Below are 6,564 nucleotides of genomic sequence, written 5' to 3' on the forward strand. Positions count from 1 at the left end.
CTCCTTGAACCTTGATATCCGATTCGTGTCCATCTCTATTAACTAGAATCATTTTTTTTCAGGTGGAGTAGTATATTACTTTTATAGGTTCCTATTTTTATTTACAATTAAATTTTTATCGTCGACATTTACTAGTTTTTGATACATACCTCTCATTTATTGTTGCTCCAACCTAAATACGAGTTTCCTGGTAAATGAAGTATCAAATAAGATACCAAGCTCCCTCCCAGTCGAGAACGTATTTGCGTTTGGAACTATATTTGGAAACAGGACTATAATAGAACGAAGTATTTACCTTTTTCCATCGTTATATAATAAAACATGAGAAATTGTGAACTTTAATTAATATGAGTAAACCCGAAAACATTTTTTTTGCAACATGAAACTAAACTAATAAAAAAAATCTAACTCATCGGCGAGCCAAATGGAAGGTACAATCGAAGACAACATTCTTAGAGCCTCACTAACACCAAATGCTTATTTTGGGTGCTTATTTTTTATGTGATAAGAAAAACAATTAAAAATAAAACTAATTGCGGACTATCACGTGTTAATGAGTCATGTAAACAGTATTAACGCATGTGCTTAGATAAGCAGCAAAAGTAGTGGTTGTTACAATTTTGTAAAATCCACCCTGGAATCCACCGACTATTAAATTGTTTTTTCTTAAGCACCCTCCTTATAATGATTCTATTAAGAGCATCATTAACCCAAGATTTTGTGAGAGTGCTTAATATTATTTTAATTAAAAAAATAAGGAAAGAGAAGAAAAGAAGAAGAAGAAGAGCTTAAATAAGCGTTATATGTTGCTGTGGTTTACACTGTTTTGTGAGTTCTACTAACATGTGGCGACCCACAACCTTGGTTCGAAAAAGCGTGTGGCGAGACGAAGCGAAGAGGTGGGAGATTAGCGCTTACCGCCATGGCGCCTCAAAGCGAACGCTTTGTGTATCCTGCAACAAAAAGGTAATTTCTAGACCATATATATGTATAACATAAACAAACATACAATGAGAAACAAGATATAAACTTACATTAAAGAAACTGACTTAAGTAGAAAAAGCTATGATATAAACAAGACATGATCACTTATAAACAAGCTACTGACATGATTCATATATTAAAGAAAACGTTACTGACTTAGCAAGAAAAAACTATAATATAAACAAGAGTCGTAAAGAAGTTACTGATCAGCCAAAAACCTTGCAAAGAATATGCTACTGCCGTAAGTTCAAGAGAAGAGAAGCTATTGATTTTAACTTAAGAGTTTGTAGAGTTATTTGTATAAGAGAAGAAATAGGGTTAGTTGGATTGTATCCTAGGTTAGTGGGATTGTGGAAACCTCCTCTACACGCCTAATACGTGATCAGAGCATATACTTTTGATACACTAAATATTCTTCAACCGTTTTGTTAAGTTTACAATTTTGAATCAATTTTTTTTTTGTATAGGTACAACAAAGCGGCGCTTTTAACGCTTTCGCAAAATAGCAAAAACGAGGAAAAGCGAGAGAAAGCGAGTGCTTCACGTACCTCGCCTGGCAATGGGGTCCCTATGCGAGGAGGTGCTCGCTTTAAGGCGCTTAGCGCCATAGCGACAGAATCGCTCGCTTTTTTGAACCAAGCCCACAACTGGTTCATTTATTATTATTATTTATTTTTTAATCCGTAAAAAGAAAGATTTTAAGCACTCTATTTTAAGCAACATGGTTAATGATGCTCTCAGTGATGTTCTTATTAAGAGATTTTAGGGTTCAATTCTTAGGGAAAATGGCTTATTCCCCTACGAACTAGTTGTTCCCGGCTTTTTCACACACGAACTTTTAAGCCATGCCAAAAACCACACGAACAACGGAAATATTGCTTATTCCCTTATGAACTAATTATTTCCAGTTTTTTCACACACAAATCTTTAAACTTTGCCGAAAACCACATGAACTACGCTATTTTTTGAATTACATACACAAACTATCAATTTTAAGCTAATTCCCTAAAATCGTAAATTGTGTTATTCAAACATTAACTTACCAATCCGCTGTGTTACTGCTCTTCTTTCTTTATCCATCATGTAAAACGTTTAATCTTCTACAAAATAATAAATTTTATTCCCAATTGATGATGAAGAGTAAAACGATTTTTGAAGAAGAAGAGCAGTTGACAAAAAGAAAAAAAAGTACAAAATGATGTATTATCCTTTTTTATCAACCCAAATTAAACCGGCTATACATCTGTCATAAACTAAGTTAATATTTGAATAACACAATTTATGATTTTAGAAAAATTAGTTTAAAATTGATAGTTTGTGTATGTAATTAAAAAAATAGCGTAGTTCATGTGGTTTTTGGCAAAGTTTAAAAATTTGTGTGTGAAAAAACTGGAAATAATTAGTTCATAAGGGAATAAGCAATATTTCCGTTGTTCGTGTGGTTTTTAGCATGGCTTAAAAGTTCGTATGTGAAAAAGCCGGGAACAATTAGTTCGTAGGGGAATAAACCATTTTCCCTCAATTCTTACAACAGTAAAGCCGTTAATGCATATAGTGAAAAAAAAAGGCAAAACAATTAATGCAGGCAGTAAAAAATAAGTTAAGCAGCTACTGCCAATAGTGAAAAACCCATAAACAAATACTACAGTTAAAAAGTTAAAATGCTGGATGACGAAATTCAATAGTACAGATGAGCAAATAAAATAGGGCAGATGAATATGTCTTCAATGGGTTGATAATTTTTATTTGCAATTATCATTTTTTTCTTCTTCTCATCACATAACTAAAAACATCAGCCGGTTCCAACATCTTCAGTAGCCAGCCATAAATAATCGAGATGCTAATATTTATTTTATTTCTCAGTTTTTCAGGATGAATTTAGTTGCTAGTAGACAATGAAAATAGGACCAGCCGTGTGGATGTAGTAAGGTATGTGCTCGAAATAGGGATCTACTGGAATTGGTATGTGAGCTTCAAAACATTGGAAAACAGAAAGCTCAAAGTGTATTCATCTCATATAAAGTTAGAGACAGAGATGCATAGCTTTCGCTCCAAGTCTGTGTTGCATAGCAGCTGAGTTCGATGCATATAGTCCAGTCATTTTCTCTTAATAAGCCCAAATCCGAAAACTCTTTTTGATTTTACTGCAGTTACAAATATATGTAATTCAGACTTATATGTTTGCATTATGAAATTTACCTAAATAATTATCTTAAACAAAATCTACCCGTTGACAAAAGAGAAAAAAAAAACAAAATCTACCTCTTAGTTGTAAGCTTATATGCCAACCACAGAGGAATTTTTTTTTGTTCGAAACAGAAGAACTGTCTACAAAATAATTGTTTTGTTAATGTTTGATTGTTTTCATTATAAAAAACACTGGGTGTATTGAATCTAAAATTTGAGGTGATTTGATTTTTAATGAAGTTAGATTAATTCAATGAATTGGAAAATTTAGGATGATTTTTGTTAAACCACTGTAGAATATCATCTAAAAGTATGAGATTTAAATTTTATTTTATTTTTAACTAAAAAACCCTATTCAAACACTCTAAAATAAATATAAACACCACGAGTTAGAATATTCTCAATAAAAATGGATTTCAAAGTATTTTATGAAATATCAACTTGAATAACATTGAACTTTAAATTAATTTTTAAAATTCATGATTGAATAATACTGAATTCCAAATGAATAACACTGAATAATACTGAATTTTTCATTTTAATACAAATCAACTAAAACTATCGATTAAATACACCCTCTTAGCATACAAAAATTGGTTTGTATTTCAAAAATATTTTTGAAATTATTTTAATAAATGCAAAACCAAAATGGGTCCTCTTTCTCCTTGGCTCCTCTTTCTTTTAGTTCCTTTGCTGTCTTTTCTTTTTTTTCAAATAAGTTGTGTCTCTTCACAGCATTGTAAAAACTCAGAAAATGGTTATAAAATTTAACATTTTGACCAAAGAAAAACCAAAATGGGTCGAGGCTGAATAGAACTAACTAATATTAGTAAGTAGGTTATAGGGCTACTAAGCCCATACTAACCTCTTTTTATCTCTTAGGCTTCAACGTAAGCATCGAGCTAGCATGTCTGTAATAACCTTTTATCTATTGGGCTTCACGTAAGCATCGAGATACCATGGGTAATGGGTTATGGATATGTATAATCTATACAACCTAGTTTTGATGTTTTAAATTATGCGTGTGGAAGAACATAGGTAATAAAGAAGTTTGGGATCGAGTACATCTGTACATGCATGGCACGTAAAATACGTTATGTAACCCCTAGTGCATGTAAATATAAGCATCAACGACAACGTGAAACCAAGTACTGTTTTTACTTCTTAATATTCTGAAGTTATTTTATGATGCAAGAAAGAAAAAAAAAAAAAGCAAGATGAAGTATGGGTTTAGACCAAAAAGATGAAGTATGGGACCAAAAGGGTCTTTTCTTAAACTGTTAAGTGCGTATGCCTTCGCAAGTCACGAGCCAAACGAATGGAAGGGGGGGAATCTTACATAGTGGAGTGGCCATACAGGAAGTGGTGGCGTCCACGTAACCAAGTCTTATATATGTCTGCTTACTTCACTCTAATCTCTTCAGATTTTGGGTCCTCCATTACAAAGACAACTTCAGAAAAGAATGTCCATTGTTGAATTCTGCAATTTTAGCCAACTAAAGTCCATATGAGACTTTTTTTTTTTTGAAAACACCCTTATGAGAATGTTATTCTTACAATATATATCATATAAGAATAGATATGCAGCAATGTTTGAAATCGGCCGCATAGGTGTCTAAGTTGTCAAAATACCCAAGGCTCTGATTCTGACCAAATCGATGCAACACCGGTTAGTAAAGGTTAATGTTATATGGAGAGAGAAACCGTAGAAGACATGGCGAGAATCACCTACCGTCATTTCTTCTCATCAAAACCATTGACAAACCGATTGTAAACCATTAAAAGGCAAGGAGATCGAAAGTATGATGAAGGCCTAACCATTTGGTTTCGATCAAGATAAGTTCTTAGAGCGATGAGCCTTTGACTCTATTGTTTCAACATTTCAAACTCAAAGTAACACTTGATGTACAAATGATTTTTTTGGTGGAAAAATTAACATTCATTTAAAAAAGTTCATGTTTTTTGGCCATGTTAGATCCATTAATATGTTTGTAAATGATTAATTTTACTAAAAGATATTGTGTAGAAAATATGCTAAAAACTAATCAAGTTGTCTAGACGGTCTCCAAAACAATGGATATGATGACCAAACCCAACTAACAGAAATAATACTGATATTTTATTTTAATTAATCTTTTTGCTTCAATCATATGCTAATCATATTCTTCTAAATGTATTAATCTAATTGCCACTCACTATTTACCGCTTAATATAAGTGATCAAATCCAACTACTAATAAATTAATTCATTGCTTGGATCAACATGACAATATGCAGCAGTCCTGATATGCAGTAGCTTTCGGATTATGGTGGCGTGTAGAATTTTATAATGGCTCTTGGACAATGGAGAATTCGAGAATCTGAAAGCAACATGCCAAAACTTTAGAGCCCCGAATCTTTCACACCATCATATTTAAAGCATTACAAGCACAACCACATAATCTTTAAGGGGGTAAACCAGTACAGAAAACCATTTAGCAAAAAAAAAGTACAGAAAACCATATTAACAAGATTTTATTAATCTTGTTACGCAATGTTAGGGGGGTAAGTAACGGCACCTCTCGAGTCTCGACCATGTAACCTTCGTAATGACCTAGTTAATGCAATTATTGCGAATAAAATCTGTAATAGCCATGTAAATTTCTTTTCGAAAAAAATAAGAGAATCTGTTCCTACTCTCAAGTTTCTCTACTAAAAAAAGCAGGGGAATAATATATCAGTGATCAAAACGTTCACACTAGATTATCTGACCACGTATGTTTCAAGTTAAATTGTTTAAACTCCCACGTTAAAAGTGACCAACTTGGAATTTAGAGGCGAACTTTGGAAAGCTGTAGAAAAGATGATAGTTTTGTTTATCAAAAAAAAAAAGATGTATAGTTTTGGCTTCAAACATATAACATTTTGTTAATATATCATCCTTTTACCGGAACTTCCAACTCATGTGGTCAAGAATTCACAGATGTGAGTATTGCCATCTGGGTTTAAGTTCGGCCACCCAAAACACTACGAATCTCATGATTTTTGGTCTAAAAAACCTTTGAGATCAAATCACGATTATCAAAAAAGAAAATAATATCTTTTACGGTATCACTAGATCACCACATATTTATAAACCAATTTGTACCATGAACATAGAGCTCTAATTTATCATTAAGTTCTAAGAGCATCATCATTGGTTATTGAGTTTTTCACATAATTGTTAATATTTAAAGAATATTAACTATAAATAATTTAAACACATGTGAAGAAAGTCTACAAAAAATATCATAGTTTTTTTTATATGAGAGATTTTCATGTTCTTTTTTTATATTTTCTCTATTTTTATTAGTGAAAGATTTATTGTGAGACTCATCGATATTTGATGTTATAAATTAAATAAAGATGGCTTAGA

The 6,564-nt window shown here is 32.1% G+C and overlaps 1 long non-coding RNA gene across 1 annotated transcript; it reads right to left on the bottom strand.

Moving 5' to 3' along the window:
* Positions 1-874: 874 nt before the first annotated feature.
* Positions 875-1,632, bottom strand: LOC130499592 (uncharacterized). The gene is made up of 2 exons (XR_008938490.1): positions 1,533-1,632; positions 875-953 (listed from the first exon to the last, which is right to left on the bottom strand). It is a non-coding gene; the product is annotated as an uncharacterized LOC130499592 (long non-coding RNA).
* Positions 1,633-6,564: the final 4,932 nt, after the last annotated feature.

Source organism: Raphanus sativus, chromosome 9 (assembly GCF_000801105.2).
Source record: "Raphanus sativus cultivar WK10039 chromosome 9, ASM80110v3, whole genome shotgun sequence".
NCBI lineage: Eukaryota > Viridiplantae > Streptophyta > Magnoliopsida > Brassicales > Brassicaceae > Raphanus > Raphanus sativus.